Here is a 19,281-nt window from a genome sequence, read left to right on the forward strand (position 1 = left end):
AAAAATGATAATGCTTTTAGTACATATGGATTGAGGGCCACTTATAATTTTTTTTCTTCTCTTTAAGCATTTGACCAGCCAGTGATTGAGAATTCCTGGCCTTAATATACCTTGCCAACATTAACTATAAGCTATCAATTTAAAAAAAAATTCCAGACATTTCTACTTACACTTTGAAGATGATGAGCATGTGAAGACTGAACTGTCAAACCACCTCTAGGGTCAACCTTGCCTTTAATGTAAAACTCAATTTTTATTTGGATTTTAAAATGTCTCCAATTATCCAGTCAATATTACATGCATATTCAAAGATTGGTTTTCATCTCATCTGGAGGTATACCTTCCAGGCTCGCTTTTTATCTATGTATTTGTACAAATACAAACGAAATTGGATCCATAAATTCCCCGTATCAGAATGAAATCACACTCCTGTGTGTTTCTATCACCTGGACAGCTTTGTTTGGGCTTCAGAGATAGGAACGACACTGGGTACTCCATTCTTCAGCGTTTCCACCTTGAACTTCGTTATGAAAAACAGAGTTTTCATTTAGAAATAGCCCAAACTTCCCACTTGTATGTCAGCCTAGGGGAAGTCAACTTAAAAAGGGTATTTAATAATACACAGAGTTGAAGGGGAAAATCCAGTTGAAGGACTTCATGCTGAAGCCTGCAGCATTTCTTAACATTTAAATTCTCAGATTGCGGTGCACTCTTCTCCCCAAGTCACACGGCCGTGGGTAATCACCATTAATCTTCCGTGTTCATAGCTTCCCTCCTTCCCTGAAATAGTACTTCACAGGGATAAACATGACACCCATTTTGCCTTCCGTTCATTTTTATTCACTTATTAACAGCAAAGAAAATGGCTACCATGGAGCAAGTTCTATGAGCTGGGCACCGGGCTAAGCAATTTACATGAATCACTGTGATTAATTTGGTAATCTGACAATATCTCTGGGATGTAGGGACTATTATTCCCTATTTAAGGGCAGGAAACTGAAGTTCAGAAAAGTGAAGACATGCATCTAGAGACACCCAGGTTAGCAGCAGAAGTATGTATCTCCAGTTGGCCATGTGTGGATAATTTGAGGCATTTTAAAATCAAGAAAAAAAATTGAGTTTTGAATTAGAGGCAAGGTTGGCCAGTGATGCAGTTCCTATGGGTACAAACAAACTAATAATGACAGCAAATGGCCTTGAAAGACCAACAGCTGACAAAGGAACATGTAAGAAGGTAGGAGACATATTATAAGGGGATTTGTAGCAAAGGGATGCTAAGGTAACCCTCTTGAATACCACCTTCTGAGTGTGAGCAGGACCTGTGATTTGCTTTTAGTCAAAAGAAAACAACAGAAGTTATGGGATGCATTTTTTTTTTTGTGATTACATTTTAAGGCTATATATCTATTTTACTGACAGACACACCTCCCTTGCTGGCTTTGAAGAAGCAAGCTGCTGTGCTATAAGCAGCCTTTCAGCAGAGGATGGAAGCAAGGGACTGTGAGTGGCCTCAAGCAGATATTTAGGGGGAAACTGAGAGCTACAGTCCAACAACTGGCAGGATGCTGAACGCTGCCAACAATCACATAAGCTTGGAGGGACACCTTCTCCAGCCCTGCCTTGATGAGGCCACAGCTCCAAATGACAGCTCAGTAACAGTCTTGGAAGACCCTGAAGCAGAAGACCCAGTCAAGCTGTGCCTAGACTCCTGACCCACAGAAATTGTAAGGTGATAGATGTGTGTTGTTTTCGGTAGCTAAATATGTTGTAATTTGTTGTGCAGCAGTATAGTTGACACAAACAGAATTGCTTGGTATTAAGATAATCTTTGAATCACAGAAGTGGTCAATATAATGGAGGCTATGTATTTAAAGATTTAAAAAAATTATTAGTTATCTAACTAACACGAGATCTCTTAGAACCATGTCACTGGATGTTTTAACTTCTTGGAGTTCATTATGGTCTTATGGGAAGAGCAGAAGACTTGGGGTGAAATTGCTTTCATGGAAGTACGAAAGCTCAGTGGTCACATTACAGTATCCAACTTAGATGGGCACTGTGGGCCATCTTTGATGATCTTTGATCAAGTATCTCTGATGTTGTTGATCACTCCCTGTTGAAATATCTCCTCTCTCCTTTTCCATGAGAATCCTCACCAGTTTACCTTCTACTTCTCACCTTTCCATGAGAATCATCACCAGTTTACCTTCCACTACTCAGCTTTGTCTGTGATTTACCTCCTCTACCCACAGCTCACCCGTGCGTAGTCCCTATGGCCCTGCTTCTCTTCCCACACTGTGTGTTCACGGCATTCATGGTAACACATGTGCTGACCCAGCCCAGATCCATGACCCCTGCCCTGAGCAATCTCCAGAGCTCCTAACTCAAAAACCTATTGGTTTTCTCATTTTGGATATTTTATGGACACCTCAAACTCAACTTCTCTATTACTTATTTCAGTGAGTGATTCCTGACAGCCACAACTGACTACCCATCCAACCAGCCATTCAAGACAAAATATAGTAGTTGCTGTCAACTTTGCTTCTTGAAATAACCACCCACTAGATACTGCTAATTTCATCTGTGAAATAATTCTCAACCCATTCTGGTCCATGATGACTACTGCAATGCTACATCCATTCAGAAGGATTACTATAATATTTTTCTTCACATGTGTTGCCTCCCTTAATTCACACCATACCATGCTGTCAATAATATGGCAAAATAGCGGAAGGATAGAAACACTTACTAGGAAATGCTCTTTGACTCTGCCTCTTTCATATTTTATTATAAGGGCCCATTGACTGTGAAGATGATGATGCATAAGTTCACAGCTTCTTCCAACATCCTTTTTTACTTTTTTGAAATAAATATTTATTTTTGTGTCCAACTGTATTTTCATGATTATGCATCTTTTATTTTTTCCTAAAAAAACCCACTGCTTATAATCTTCCTTTGGTTCTAAAACACCTCTGAGATAAAGATCCAACTCTTTAATGTCATCTGGTGCTCCCTGTCTTACATTTTATCTTCAATACAGTGGAACAGATTTCACTTTTCACTAAATATGTTATTTCATGCCTCTGTGCCTTTGCTTATGCTGTTCCTTTGGTCTGCAACACCTTTCCATCTCTCATTGATTTCTGCCAACATATATCCAACCACAACTTCTATTGGACAGTTTTTCTTCCTCCTATAAGATGCAGCTCTGGTGTTAACTGCCCAACCAGACTTCGTGGTTCCCCTTCCCTATCTCAGTGGCTCTCTGTTTCTATAAAACCTTGATCTTTCCTTTATCACAGGCTGATTGACTCTCCTTGGTGTCTGACATAGATGAACAGTAGAAATTTTTTGAGCTGTCGCTAAATTACCATTGTGTAACTTGGACAAGTTACATGATAAACACAAATCTCACTCTCTATGCTTGTAAACAGGGTTGTTAAAATACCTTAAAAATTGTGGCTAGATTTCAATTAGGTTATATAAAATAAAAAAGGCTGGTAAACATCAAGAATCATAGTTGACACAAACAGACTTGCTTGGTATTAAAGTAATCTTTGAATAACAGAAGTGGTCAATATAATGGAGGCTATGTATTTAAAGATTTTTTTAAAATATATTCATGAGAGACAGAGAGAGGCAGAAACATAGGAAGAGGGAGAAGCAGGCTCCCTGCGGAGAGCCTGACAGGGACGCAAACCCAGGGTCCTGGGATCACGACCTGAGCCAAAGGCAGAGGCTCAACCACCTATCCACCCAGGTGCCCTGAGGCTATTCATTTATACGAAAATCAGAGTCTAGAAATCCATTAGGGAATACCATAAGCATCATATAGTGGTTAAAAGTTTGGGCCTTGGGGCTAGTTGCCCTGGGTATGAATCCTGGATCGACCAAGCACTGCATTTTTGACTTTAATTAAATAACTATCCTTTCTGTGCCTCAGTTTCTCTACCTGATGTTGACAACAATACGGTTGCTGTAGTAATTAAATGTGTTAGCCCACTTTTTTTTTTAAGATTTTATTTCTTTATTCATGAGAGACATAGAGAGAGAGAGAGAGAGGCAGAGACACAGGCAGAGGGAGAAGCAGGCTCCACACAGGGAGCCTGATGTGGGACTTGATCCCTGGACTCTAGGACCACACCCCGGGCAGAGCAGGTGCTAAACTACTGAGCCACCCAGCGATCCCCTGTTAGCCCACTTTTAAGTTTTCGCATAGTGCTTGGGCCTTGAGTAATCCTCAATAAATGTGAACTATCATTACTGTTAATTATGATTAATAGAATTTGAAGAAAGGGTTTTTTGATGTCACAGTGAAATTAAGCCTGCCTGATGGCTAGTTTAGCACAGATATTCAAGCTGCACAATCCCATTACTCACAGAAACTATGACCATATTTGCACTTTTAGAGAATAATGTTAGAGCATAATGGTAGAGCCTAGAAGGCACTGAAACATCACTAGTAGATTTGATCCAAAGGATAGAGAGGTATGGTTCAAGGTACAATATTGAAATACTTCTTTTTAACTATTGGAACACTTCATACATATAAATCTGGTAGCAAGATTAAGAAGCAAAACAAACAGCAACCTGGATGAAATTGTAGCACATGGATTATTAGTAAACAGAAAGTAAAAAATCAAATTATGGAGCAGAGATTTTTTTAAAGACACTTAGGAAATTAGTCTCTCCCTATGGTAAAGTTCTCTGTATTATGCAATTTTAGAAAATTTATTTTTTTGAAAAGTACTATTGTGAAGTGTATGTAATTGGAACCCTGTAATCTGCTTTAGGAGTTGAGGGAGGGTGGATGGAGGAAAACAAAAAACAAAACAAAACAAAACAAAACAAAAAAGGGAGATGAAGCAGTCAGTGCCAAGATCATTTTCTAGCTGTATGTAGAGCTAGGTGCCCTCATGCAAACAAAAGGTCCTGATACATCACACAACAAACTGATGAGCACTTAAAGAATGTATATATATATATACAAATAGTTTATTGTATAGAATTTATACCTCTACAAAGTTGTTAAAAATACATATTTTCAATGTGTTGCAAAGCAAAAGAAGACAATGAAAAATGTAAGATCAAGAAATGAAAAAAAGTGATAAATTTCATCAGAAGAAGAATTAAATAGAAAAACAAGAAATAAAAAAAACAGAATGAAAAACTCAACAGCTTTGTTTAACAGCATATGAGATGTAGCTGACTGAAAGATTAATGAACTAGAAAATACATCTGAAGAAATAGTCTAGAATACACCTTAGCAAGACAAAGAGAATGAAAGGGAGGTTAATAAATATGGAGGATACAGAAAGAAGGTTTAACATACAGGGTTTCAAAAGGAGTGTGAGATAATATGGCAGTATATAAGAGCTAATATCTGAAAAATTTCCATAACTGACAAAGTACATCAATCTGCAAATTCAGTAAGCCCAACAAGTCCCCAAACAGCTTAAATAAAGTACATACATATAAACTTAAACACACTATAATGAAAAGCAGAAAACCAAAGACAAAAAGGAAATCTTAAAAACAACTAGAAGGGATAAAAGTTATCCCTTGAAATATGAAAGTAAGTTTTTAAGAGCAATAATTGAAGCCAAAAGACAGCAACTAATAGCTTCCATGTATTGAGAAAAAATAGCTGTCAACTAAGAATTATGTATATCAGAGAGAACATATTTCAAGAAGGACAGCAAAATGAAGTCATTTTTGAAAACAGAAATGAAGAAGAAAGTTTAACCTTAAACAGCCTTTCTCTAAAGAAAATTCTAAAGGTTGTTCTTCCAGTAGATGTCAAATAAACCAAGATGATTTCTGAAATTCAATGTAGGAAACATGATCAAATGAAATATTATCTTTGTGGGGATACTGAGTCAAGTATTGGCAATTTAAAAAATACTAAATATGTGTTAACTTTAAGGGGCACCTGGGTGGCTGGTGGGTTAAGTGTCTGACTCTTGGGGTGCCTGGATGGCTCAGTCAGATAAACACCTGCCTTTGGCTCAGGTCATGATCTCAGGGTCCTAGGATCGAGGCCCAGTTCAGGCTCTCTGCTCAGTGGGAAGTCTACTTCTCTTTCTATTCCTCCCTCTTGTTTGTGATTTCTCATGCTCTCTATCAAGTAAATTAGTAAAATCTTTTTTTTTAAGATTGATTGATTGATTATAGACAGAGAGAGAGAGAGAGAGAGAGAGAGAGAGAGAGGCAGAAACACAGGAGAAGGGAGAAGCAGGCTCCATGCCGGGAGCCCGACGTGGGACTCGATCCTGGAACTCCAGGATCACGCCCTGGGCCAAAGGCAGGTGCTAAACTGCTGAGCCACCCAGGGATCTCCAGTAAAATCTTTTTTTAAAAAAAGTGTCCAACTCTTGGCTTTGGCTCTGGTCTGATCTCAGGGTCATGAGATTGAGTCCCACGTAGGGTTCATGCTCAGTGCAGATGCTGCTTGAGTTTCTCTCTCCATCTCCCTCTGCCTCTTTCCAGCACTCTCTCTATCACTGAAATAAATATATCTTTTAAGAAAATACATCAAGATACAACAATAACAACACACAAAAGTAGCAGGGAAGTAATTTGAATTATAGTAAGTAAATTAGCATCAGTATAAAAATATATCTAGAAAATCAGTATATCTGACCATTTAGAAATATAGCTTTAACCAACTCATACATTAAAGAATAATTATAATGGAAATTATAAATATGTAGAGTTGAAAATAAAAAATAAACTTTCCAGAATATGTGTGATACAACCAAAGCAGCATGTAGAGGAAAATTTATATCCTTTAAAGATTATTCTATAAAAGAAAGAAGACTAAAATCTAATGAGCTTAATCTCCAAGTTAGGACTTTAATCAATACACACATACAAAAAACAAAGACAAGAAATTAAAAAGAAGGAAAGAGTTTTTTAAAAGAGTAAAAAAGCGAAATTAAAAATAACAAGAAATAAGAGGGATCAATAGAGTATAAACTAGATATTTTGAAAAAAAATTAAGAAAACAAACAGATATAGATGGAACTGGAGGGTATTATGCTGAGTGAAGTAAGCCAGTCGGAGAAGGACAAACATTATATGTTCTCATTCATTTGGGGAATATAAATAATAGTGAAAGGGAATATAAGGGAAGGGGGAAGAAATGTGTGGGAAATATCAGAAAGGGAGACAGAACGTAAAGACTGCTAACTCTGGGAAACGAACTAGGGGTGTTGGAAGGGGAGGAGGGCGGGGGGTGGGAGTGAATGGGTGACGGGCACTGGGGGTTATTCTGTATGTTAGTAAATTGAACACCAATAAAAAAAAATAAAAAAAAATAAAAAAAGAAAAAAAGAAAAAAGAGGAAGAAGAAATGAAAAGAAAAAAGTTTATATATTACTACAAAACTGAAGATACTGAAATGATCATAACAGGATATTATAAACAACTTTTACTGATAAATTTTAAAATTGAGATGAAATGGACATAGTCTTAGGAAAAAAATATAATTTCTAAAACTTAGCAAGAACTAAATAAAATGTGAATAGCCCTGTAACAAATAAGGCAACTTGGTCAAACTTAAAAAACCTTCTCTTCAAACACTCCAGAACTAGATGTCTTCATCAAGTTCTATCAGAGAGTCAAGTAACAGATAATCCAATTTATACAAATTATTAAAGATTACAGAATAGAAGAGGACATACCTCAATAAATTTGGGGACCAGAGTAACCTTACTTGCCAAATCCTACAAAGACTTTATGAGAATGAAAATTACAGATCAATATTCCTGTGAACAGATATAAAAAATTCCTACAGAAAATATTAGCAAACAGAATACAGCCTGACATAACAAAGATCATTTATCATGCCCAAGTAGGGCCACGTTCAGGAGTGAAAATTAGCAGGAGAGTTTAGTAAGCTTTTTTGAATCAAAATCAATCTACAGAAATCAATCATACTTTTATACACAGACAACAAACACAAAGTACAATTTAATAGATACATTATTGCCAATAACATAAAAATATTTCAAAAATCTAGGAATATGTCTAACAAAAGAGGGTTGATGTCTTTATGAAGAAAATTAGAAAAATGATTATTATGAGACCTTACAGATCTATAGAAATTGAAATAACATTGATAAATGAATTGGAAGAGTCAGTATCATATATATGATGATGCTCTGTAAATTGATCTACAGAGTCTTTGTAATTCAAATACTATCCCAGTAGGTTTTGTGGGTATGTGTGTGAAAACTGACAAGCTAATGCTAAAATCTATATGAAATTTCAAATGGCAGGAAAAGGGAGATTTTCCTGAATGAGAAGAACAAGTTGAGTTGGCTGGCTTCTGCAGATATCAATAATTACTTAAATGGTAGTAATTAAGGCAGTGTGATATCATGCCTGGGTTAGGCAAACCAACCAATGAAACAGATTAATAGTAAAAGATGGTGTGTGTGTGGGGGGTGTTTATTTTATGAGTAGAAGTAGCATCACAGATCAGTGGCAGAAGAATGGATTTTTAAATACATGGTGCAAGACAATCTGTTATTCATATGGAAAAAATAGAGCTCTACATCACAACATGCATAAAAACAAATTTCAGGTTAAAAACTATAAGTGCAAGGCAAAATGATAAAAGTAATTAAAATATATGTATACGAAAATATATGAAATGAGTTCATGTGAAGAAATATTCCTTAAACAGGCATAGAAAGCGAAATCCATGCAGGAAAAGATTAATAAATTAAAAAGATAGCAAAATAAAAGGAAATAAAAACTTTCAAAATAGAAAAGTTATGTATAACATATACAATAAAAAATGAGTAGTATACAGAATAAATAAAGAACTCCTACAAACCTGTAAGAAAAAATACAAGAAACCTGAAAGCAAAGTGGGCAAAATACTTGAGCAGGCACTTCGCACAACAGGAACTTCAAGAGGTCAAGGACAGAGGATGAGGATGAAATGGGCAATCTCATTGGTAGATGGGGATGAGAATTAGGACCACAATGAGATGCTGTTTTATACTCACCAGATGGACAACAATTATAATACCTGACAATAACTGACAATAATAGGTTTTGAAAATGATAGAGAGCAAAGGAGACTCTCTTCTATTTCTCCAGAGGGCACAAATTGGCAAGACTGCTTTGGAGAACAATTAGTCATTATCTAGCAGCATTGAAAATGCACATACCCTTGGTCCCAGCACTTTCTCTTTCAGGTATACATCCTGGAGAATCTCTAACACTTGCACATCTGTTGCACGGAGAACGTCGGCCTATGGAAGCTCTGTCCTGGCAAAACACCGGAAATAACTCATACATAGCTATGGACTATGTAAGTACGCCCTAGTATAGACACACAATACAGTATTGTTTGGCAGTGAAAAGAAATGAAGCACAGGGACACACAACAAATATAGATGATTTTCAGTGACAATATTGAGCCAAGAATGCAAAACGAACAAGCAACAACAACATTTGCAAAACAGCATGTTGTCAAGAGAACCCATTCAATATAATGCACGAGGTTCAAAAATGTGCATCACTGAACAACAATCTGAGGCACACAAACAAGTGGTAAAGCCATCGGGAAAGTAAGGGGACGTTAACAAGACAGAATGGTTGTTCCAGCTGGTGAGGTCTAAAGTGGGTGGACCACACAGGTGTTTTGTCATATTTTTACTTTCCATACCTTTATATATGTTTTGAAAAAATTGTGTATTTATTCAGTAATTTATAAAAATATTTTTATATGTATTCTTAATATAGTAAAAAAAAAGTGTACCTATGTACGGCTGATGATGGGAGTTATTCCAATATTGAGGAATATGTTGCAGATGTGTGAGGGAGATGAAGTTACTTGTACCTTGAGATTCTAGAACGCTTCCCGGAGGAATAGGCACTTTGTTGTGTCCATAGTGAGGAAGAACATCCCAGCTAGGGAAAAACAAAGGGGGGGAAGAAGTACAGTTTTAAGCAGAGAAGGACCCAGAATAGATTAGCCCTTTGAAGCAGGCATTTTAGAGTTCCTGGAACTTGAGCCATCTTTCCGATGAAGTGTGGGGTCCTGCAAGTGGCAGTGAGATGCTGTGGTTGGTAATGGACTTGGGTTTGAGTCTTCTGTCTGCCAAGTTTCTAGCTGGGAGACCTTGGAGGAGAAATTGTATCACCCCGAGGCTCAGTGGGCTTCCACATGATGGAGTTAAGAAGCGTGCATACCTCCCAGTGTGGTTTTGAGGGTTATATAAAGGAATGCCCACCGTGTTCTCAGAATAGACTAATCAACGCGAGTGTTGACCACTATTTTATTGTTGTGGTTGTGGCTGCCGCTCGGGTTGATGGATAACAAGGCTAACGATTGCCAGGACACACAGGTGTGGGGATGCAGGTGCAGCCGGGAGGGAGGGAACCTCAGAGCATGGCTGGGGCACGGTGGCCCAGCGAGACCAGCCATGCCATGAAGCTGCAGTGGTGAGTAGGGAGCATGAAGGGCCTTACCTGTCAGGCTCAGAAGTTCGAACATGACTTAAAACAGTGGGGAGTCACTGAAGACTATTATGCAGGAAAGGAGCACTCTTGCAGAGGGGGTGGGGAGGGTCCTACATCCAAGCTGTGTGCCTTTGGGGCTACAACAGCCCAGAGAGATGGTTTTATTGTCAGTGCAGCGGAGGGTGGCTTGGCAGGAGCTGGAGGAGGGGCCAAGGGGACAGGCATGCGGGGAGGGTGTACGTCCCACCCTGGTTATGAGAAGGCCCTAAACCCAGGTGGGGCTAGACAGGAAGGGACTGATAGGAACCACAGGAAAGCGGTGTCTTTGACAGGTGGCTGCGTCTCAGAGCTTATTTTAAATGCAAAAGGGAAATGGGGGCAGCATGGCGAGCGGGTGGTGGGGAGGAGGCAGGGCTCAGATCTTATCTGGACTCTTGGCTGTCATCGGAGCCGCTCAGAGCAGGTGCTTCAAAGCCTTCAGCATTATCCTGCATTCGGGCCCGCGTCGGGTACACACACAAAGTGGGCATGCATTATTCAGGTGGCATCACATGCTCTGCGCCGCTCGTCAGAGCGTTGGCAACGTCGGTCCCTCCTTCCCCAAAAGCCCATTGTTAAGAATTATAAACAAACAGGATGGACGCCTTTACAGTCACTTCACTGCTGGTGAGATCTGCAGTCATAACAGGAAATCATGCACTTGCTGCAGAAAGGTTCTGTTCTAAGAGGCAGCATGAATGTCATTGACCTAAATTCCAGCGTCCCAGCCTATACCTGCAGAACTTTTCAGCAAAGAAATGCTGGAGAGAGGCAGATTAAAAGGATCTGTAACTATTTCTTCCTTTCTGTTCTATGAAAATTCATTGCCATGAATATCTAGTGACCCTGAAACCCACTTCCAACTTTGGAATCGGCTCCCCCAAGGATGACTTACAGGTGCAGAAGAAAATCCTAACGCGAGGGGCTTGGAAAGCCAGCCACAGATGCAGGCTTCCCTTGGCGGAGGCTGATGTCATCCACGCCGTGACCGAGCGAGGTGACGAGGTGACGGCGGGGCCTAGCTCTGCCCCAAGGGACCAGCCTGTCGGCACCACCGTCTCTCACATTCGGATCCAAGTCTGACGCTGCTAACGAACAATGCCTCGCTTGTGTTGGCTGCTTCAACGATGAGCGCGACAGCTCCTGGAAATTACTACTTTTTTCATGGCAGTTCTGTTGTCTTTTCAATTTTCTTAGCACTTTGCAATGATCGGTTGTTCTAGAGGGCCTTGGTCGCACAGATTAGGCGTCGGTTTATACTTTGCAGATAAGCTTACTGAGACACAGTGGCCCATCGACTTGCCCACGCATGGTCTGTCCAGAGCTTGGGCAGTTTGCTCAGCTGGCCCGTTTTCCTCCCACTCCAGAAATGCGTTTTTCAGGCCATTTCATTTATTCCTTCACTCATTCGGCAAGTAACTATTAACGGAGGACCTAGTACCTTCGGGCATGGTGCTGGATGCTAAAGATACGGAACTTAAGAAAATATAATTCCTGTCTGTCAAATGCTCACAGTCCAGGAAAAAAAGCAGGTAATTTGTCTGCTAGATATGACACACTGAGTTAAGTGAAGTTTCTGGGGGATTCCAGAGAGGAGTCCTTTAGCACAGGCTAAATATGCAAGGAAGACTTCCCGGAAGAGGTGACATGGCTATTGATCTGTAAAGAGAATAATGTTGATTTAGGAATTTGAAAGAGCACAAAGGATATTCTGGTCAGAGGCCATTTGGATTTAAGATAGCATAGCTCCTTCCAGATGCTCATTTATTTTTGTGGGGCAAGGGTGCGACATTGGCAAGTGCTAATAACCATGATGGACAACATGACACACAGGTGCCAGGAAACCGTTTAGGTGTTTGATTTAAACCATTGAAGCCAGAGAACAATTCTGTAGTCACTAGGAATCCCTTTTGAAGTTTAGGAAACTGGGGCTTGGGGGTGAGTGACTTGCCCAGTCACGGAGGCAGTTGAGTGGGGGACAGGAGATGTGGACATGTGAGCCCCACAGCCTGGCCCTGAGCCCACACAAGGTACCGCCACCCACTCCTGCTTCCCCTTCAATGGAATGGGTCACGCCTCCCCTGGTGCAGGAGTTTTGACTCCCATTCCTTTATCTGATCATCCAGAGAGTAACCAACAGGGAATATGTAAACATTTCTGCCTAACCACGGGGTTCACTGCACTCACCTCCTTCTTTTGCTCCTAGGAGAGAGATGACATGGGGCAAAGTAGAGGCACTGGTGCAACACACATTAATATTGTGCCGGGAGTGTTGATTTCCAGCGGGCAGGTTCCTCTGTCACTCGGAGTCCTGTACCCATTTCCCCCTGTATCTGGAGGGTAACTGCTTGACTTGGACCTCACAGACCCTGCCACACTCTGGTGGTGAGTGTAGGGGGGTATTTCCTCTTTTGTTTTAAAGACATCTCGGGACTCCTGGGGCTTAGTGGTTGAGTGTCTGCCTTTGCCTCAGGTCATGATCCCGGGGTCCTGGGATCGAGTCCCCCATTGGGCTCCCCGTGGGGAGCATGTTTCTCCCTCTGCCTGTATCCCTGCCTCTCTCTGTGTGTCTCTCATGGATAAATAAATAAAATCTTAAAAAGAAACAGAGACACATCCCACGTGTATGTAGAAGGAAAGAGCCAGCCAAGATAAGACCAAGGAGTATCTCTGCTTTTCTTCCCCATACCATGAGTCTTCAGGGAAACCCCATCTTGCTCCAGCAATAACATGAGATCTCAGTATGGCTTTGCTGAGAAAAAGAACATGCAGCAGTGCTACTGCTCTTCCGACATCCCCTTTGTTCAGATGTGAAAACGGTGCCCCTTCTTAGCAGCACTCAGGCCAATGTCCAGGGCAGGGGCCTCCTGTGGTCAGTGCTGCATGGGGGGACATGGGGACCAGGGTGGGCTGCAGACATCCTGAGTGCTGGGTCTGAATCTCATGCCACGAGGACTAGCAGTGTGATCCAGAGCCAGCCGTTAACCTTTCACTCTCCCAGCGTCCTCATCTATGAGCGGACTTGTTTATGTTGTCACAAGGATAAATCACACACAAATCTCAAGGTCTGGATGATGGACTTGGAGCACTTGAGGTACTTGCATCATACAGCAAGTGCTCCCCAAAACTGCTCCTGCTGTTTCCTGATAAAATAAACTGAGCCCCCCCTTGCAACACTAGTAACAGACGGTGAGTTTGCCATCCTGCTAGATACGCCGTGTGCAAGGCTTCCTATGACACAGTGACTTGGCTGCTAGCACCACCTCACACAGGCAACACGAGGTGGTCAGAGAGGGCAGGTGACTTGTTGGGGTCACACGGTTGCCCCAGAGGTACTGCCAGGATTCCCTCTGTCAATCTTGGACCAATTACTTAATTTCTCTGTGTCTCAGTTTCCAGACCTATAAAATGAGAAGAATAAGAGGTCTACCTACCTCAGAGAGTTGGTAAGAACCATCTGGGTTGATAAAAGTCTCAACGAGCTCTCACAGATTTTGAACATTCTGTTCTCTATGCCTAGAATGTTCTTTCCTCATACTCATTTCCACCCTTTCCTCACTCCTACCAAATTCTTTTCTATTTTTTTCTAATTGCATTTCCCCCATCATTTTATTTTATTTTATTTTATTTTATTTTATTTTATTTTATTTTATTTATTTTATGTTATTTTATGTTATTTTATTTTATGTATTTATTCATGAGAGACACACAGAGAGAGGCAGAGACATAGGCAGAGGGAGAAGCAGGCTCCCTGCGGGGAACCCGATGCAGGACTCGATCCTGGGACCCAAGGACCTAAGGCAGGTGCTCGACCACCAAGCCACCCAATGGATAGGCACCCATCCTCTATCCATTCTTTTTTTTTTTTTTTAAGATTTTATTTATTCATGAGAGACACAGAGAAAGGCAGAGGCACAGGCAGAGGGAGAAGCAGGCTCCCTGCAGGCAGCCCGATGCGGGACTCGATCCCAGGACCCCGGGATCATGCCCTGAGCCAAAGGCAGATGCTCAACCGCTGAGCCACCCAGGCGTCCCTTCTATCCATTCTTAAGGCTGGATTCAGGTATCACTTTAGAATGATGTGCTCTTACCTCTAACTGTTCACATTCAGAGCATACTCCATTCCCATCTTAAGACAGTTTGCCTCTTTGATGAATACCCATCCTCACTCCCCTGACTTGGTGTCCATAAAGGCAGGCACTCTTACTGGCTGATGCTCACTGTTATATCTCTCACCCAAACATATGCAAAGCCCTCAATAGAAATCAGGATACACTACAAATTGCACAAGGCTCCCCCATCCTTCCAAGGGGCTGGAAGGACAAAGCTACTGCTGTCCTGTTGCATGAATGCTTGTTTGCTTCTCTCTATAATGGCCAGGTCTGCAACCAGGGTCCACCAAGTCCCTGGTGGTGTCACCGTACCTACTTCATGGTGTCGTCCCACATACCTGTTAAGGTAAAATATTGTACTCTTAACAAATTGATTGTGTTTTGCATAACGCACCAGTACGTAACCTCGAGGAGTTACTTTTGGCATCACTCTTGGATGTTCAAGGCTAGGTGTGTGCGGGTGTCCTCTGGCTTCTGTTCCTGACTGCATAACTGTGTGAGCCAGTTGTGCTCTGTTAATTCTCCCTGTATATTTTGACGTTATTAATTGATTCCATCTGATTACATTAATCATGAGTAATTGAGATGTAAAGTAGTTTTCAGCTGAAATTCACAGCAATTCCTACAGTAAGGAGAGAGTCTCAGTGCCTAAGGGCCCAACTGTGTTAGAAACGTAGTTGGCCTCTCTTGCAAGATTAAGTTCAGTGTAAGTGTTTCGTGGAACTTTCAGTGATTTACTTAAAATGTATTTTTTAAATTGTAATGCTTAGATGAAGTATTCTTTTCAAAATAATGCAATATCTTGATGTGAGAGAGTTGTCTTGTACAAGTGAACTTTGTTGCTAAAGTTGTTTTGTAGCAACCTTATTACCTTTTACAAGTTAACTTTGCTGGACTTCTGGGTAAAGCACATCTGTAGACTTAGCTCCTGAGGTTTAATTTATAAAAATTTGAATGAGTAAATTTTAAATTATGCAACACTGAGAAAGCCTGGTTGTTAAAAAAAAAAGTGATACGTAATCATCACCATACATAATACCTAAGAAAGAGCATGAAGAGCAAAAAACTTCTCCCCCTCACATTTGCTATGTGACTCTTCTCCCTGCAGGTAATCAGAGACCGAGCTTCTGACTTTCCAGGACTCTCCTTACACATTTTCATATATATACATGCATGCATGTCTCTGATTTATTTATTTATTTATTTATTTATTTATTTATTTATTTATTTATTTAATTGGAATTGAACAACGCACTTTGTTGTATAATTGACTGTTACCAAGGGATTTTGGAAAGCTTTCCAGGTCAGATATGTCTTCTTCTTAAGTCATCCGGTATCCCATATTACGCATACATAGAAATTAATTTGATAAATTCCATTTCGTTTGTTAGCAATTTTTCTGTACTATGCATACACATTCAAAGAGACAACAAACAGCCCTGTTCCTATATTATATAATGCATAGGACAGATTCCTAAAAGTGGAATTCCCAGGTATTTGCTCTGCCTGTGTTAATTCTCATTTCCATTAATTTTGCCACATGAACACATAGGCAGTTTGCCACAATTTTTCACTTTCCTTGGCAGTGTGCATGTGGACCGTGGTTCCTGAACGCTGCAGAGCAATGCTGCGAGGAATTCTGATGTGAGCCCTCCTTATGTGATGTGAGATTCACTTGCAAAGTTCACCTGTCTTCACTTGCATGCCTAAGAAAACACAAACCTTCCTTTTGAACTCTAGTTACGTCTGCTGGCAGTGTACATCCTCCTTCAAAGCAGGATAATTGCCAATTTCCGTTTCACTTTGTTCTGGGTTAAATTGGGAATAAAAATGATTCTTGTTCATCCAGGGGCATTTTCGTTCTTTTAAAAAAAATTGTAAAACCGAACAGAAGTTGATCTTTCCTGCCACGTCTTCATGGGAGAATTGCCCTCCGAGCTGTCGATGGCAGTGGCTCTGGGCAGATTCAGGGGTCAAATGCACTGGGTTGTGAGTCAGCATCCTGATGCCACAGGTTCTTCACCCCAAAAACTGCTGCCTCGTAAGGATGAACCATGGTCTAGAGACCACTGAGGTCCGGCTCTCAGAACAGTGGACATAGCAAGGGCTAATGTGTTGGTAGCTGACTGGTAAATAATAGAGGAGGGGAAACCTGGTTTTAGATTCAGACAGACCTGGAGTCAAACCCTGCTCGGTCACCTCCAAGATAGACAATCTTAGGCAAGTTAATAATTCTCAGATTCCTGATCCATGAATAGAAAATATAACCGTATGTATCTTGCAGGGTTGTTATAAAGGCTGATAAAAAGGTGATGTATAGAGTGTTTGGCATTGTGCCCGGCAGGTAGAAAGCATTCAGTGAGTATTAGCTGTCCTTATTCCTGTTGTCAAAATATTAGGACCAAAAAATCTTATTGTCACACTTGAGATGGGAGATAGAACTGAAGCACTCTACAAATAAAGCTACCTCTAGCTCTACACCCCACAAATGACCATCTGGGCTGGGTGCTTAAAGCTCATTATTTTGCAGGGGCCTATTTTTTGTGTGTGTATATTTTTTTATTGGAGTTCGATTTGCCAACATATAGTATAACACCCAGTGCTCAGGGGATTTTTGTACGAAAATAAACAAGATACGTTTTCCTTGGAAGAACCGAGAATGTCCCGTTCTTTCTGACTGACTGTAAAATTCCTTGAGAAAATAACAAAGTGACACACATGGAAGGTGACCCACTCACCTCACTAGTGACTTGGATTGGCCTCCCCACCTCCAGTACAAAGACCACAGCTTTGCTGAATTAAAAATAAAGACGTGAGCCGGTAAATCCAAAGTGAATGGAACAGATTGTTTAACGTGACTTTCCCTTATCTGTACAACACATGCATAAGATAATGCCGTTGACATTTTTGTCAAGGAAATGAGATGTATACCCTTAGCATCACTTTAGATGGAAGTCAGGGGGAGGAGGCATAGCGGCTGGCGTGCCGAAACCCAAGCATCCGATGATAAGGCAGACACAGTGGAGGCCTTGCATGTTCTCAGCACTAAGTAAGTAATTGCATTCGTGGCCTTCCTGCCTAACCAGTTGGAAGAGATAGAAAGAATTGGAGCCACCACGTAAGTCCCAGAACGTTAGCTGTGCAAAGGAGCTTGAAGATGATCTTGCTTGCATTTTCTTCTGCACGTGGCAAACACAAAAGGAATGAACACAAGATTGAAGGAAAAGGTAGTAACCAGGCCAAAAGCTCAATTTAAGTTGAGCTTTCCCACTAAGGAGGGGGCATCCTGTTAAAATACCAGTGTATGTTTTGCCAAAGAATATCCCCTTCCTCTGCAGGTTGACAATATATTTTACTTCTGCTTCTAAGACATCTCTGTAATGTTGTTAGAGCTTCTCTTCCCAATTACTCTTGGTTTGAGCTCAAGTGTGTTTTACTTAAGGCACGTTCAAAAGGAGTTGAGATCTCACTGTGACTTCACCAAACTGAAGCTAATACTGAGAGAAGGTGATGTTCTCGTGGCCCCCAATTCTGAGCCATGGAACATTGAGTCTGAAATCCATCCCTAGGTATATGTGGTGATCCTGGAGAATGGCAAAGGCATTTCTTAGAGATCTAAAGCAATCTCTAAGAAAAGTCATATTATCTGGAAAGCATTAAGAATTAGGCTGACAACCCACTTCTTGTTTCCAACACCAATGGCCAGAAGACAGCGGGGTAATTGTCAAAGCGCTGAGAACATACATCTCAACTTGTTGGGTACACGGCTAAATGCTGATTCAAGAGTAAAGTAAGACAATTCAGGCAAACAAAACCTGAGAGAGGTTATTACTCATGGACTCCCGCTAAGAGAACCGTCAGAGGACAGACATGTGGAGGAAGAACACTCAAATCCAGGACTGGGAAGGATGTAAAAAACAACACTAGGCAGAGAAATGGATTGATTATTTACATGTGATTGATTATATATGGATTTAGAGTAAACAAAGTATTGTCCAAAGGATGGATTTGGAAAAGTTTAGGAAAAAAAATGCTAACTTAGACAATAAAACCATGAAAGATAGGAGAGGAAATAAAATTGTTTGATAGACTTCGCAATATTCAAGAGAATAATCATAATGACTAGACTTTCTTAAGTCAAAGTTGTATTTTATTTCTTTTTTAAAAAGATTTTATTTATTTATTTATGAGAGACACACAGAAAGAGGCAGAGACATAGGCAGAGGGAGGAGCAGGTTGCTCGCAGGGATCCTGATGTGGGACTTGATCCGGGGTCTCCAGATCACATCTTGAGCCAAAGGCAGAGAAGCTCAACCACAGGTATAACTCAAAGGTGTATTTTAAAAGAGAAAAAAAAAAAAACCACCAAAGAAGTGAAGATAAAAAATAATAATGAAAACCCAATGAATGCAATAGAAGACAAATTAGAAGGGAAAAAAAAGAAAGAAAAAAAATAGTAAATAATAAAATTATTGGATTGAATTTAAATTTATCATTAGTCACAATACATATAAGTAAATGAAACTATTAATTATAAGAGATTTATATTTTGGAGTAAAAAATAATTTCCAGCTTTATTTTGTTTTTGAGAGTTATATATAAAATAATAATGTAAAGATTAGGAAAATAGATTAGAAAAAAAAGGCAG

At 40.3% G+C, this 19,281-nt stretch overlaps 1 long non-coding RNA gene across 3 annotated transcripts; it reads right to left on the reverse strand.

The window, feature by feature from the left end:
- Positions 1-4,979: 4,979 nt before the first annotated feature.
- On the reverse strand, positions 4,980-11,615 carry LOC144321116 (uncharacterized). 3 transcript variants are annotated; one of them, XR_013386825.1, is made up of 5 exons: positions 11,417-11,615; positions 9,860-9,930; positions 9,186-9,285; positions 7,686-7,736; positions 4,980-6,503 (listed from the first exon to the last, which is right to left on the reverse strand). It is a non-coding gene; the product is annotated as an uncharacterized LOC144321116 (long non-coding RNA). The 3 variants fall into 3 exon arrangements; XR_013386823.1 differs by lacking the exon at positions 7,686-7,736; XR_013386824.1 differs by lacking the exon at positions 7,686-7,736 and having other exon boundaries at positions 9,779-9,930.
- Positions 11,616-19,281: the final 7,666 nt, after the last annotated feature.

This window comes from Canis aureus, chromosome 9 (genome assembly GCF_053574225.1).
Source record: "Canis aureus isolate CA01 chromosome 9, VMU_Caureus_v.1.0, whole genome shotgun sequence".
Taxonomy (NCBI): domain Eukaryota; kingdom Metazoa; phylum Chordata; class Mammalia; order Carnivora; family Canidae; genus Canis; species Canis aureus.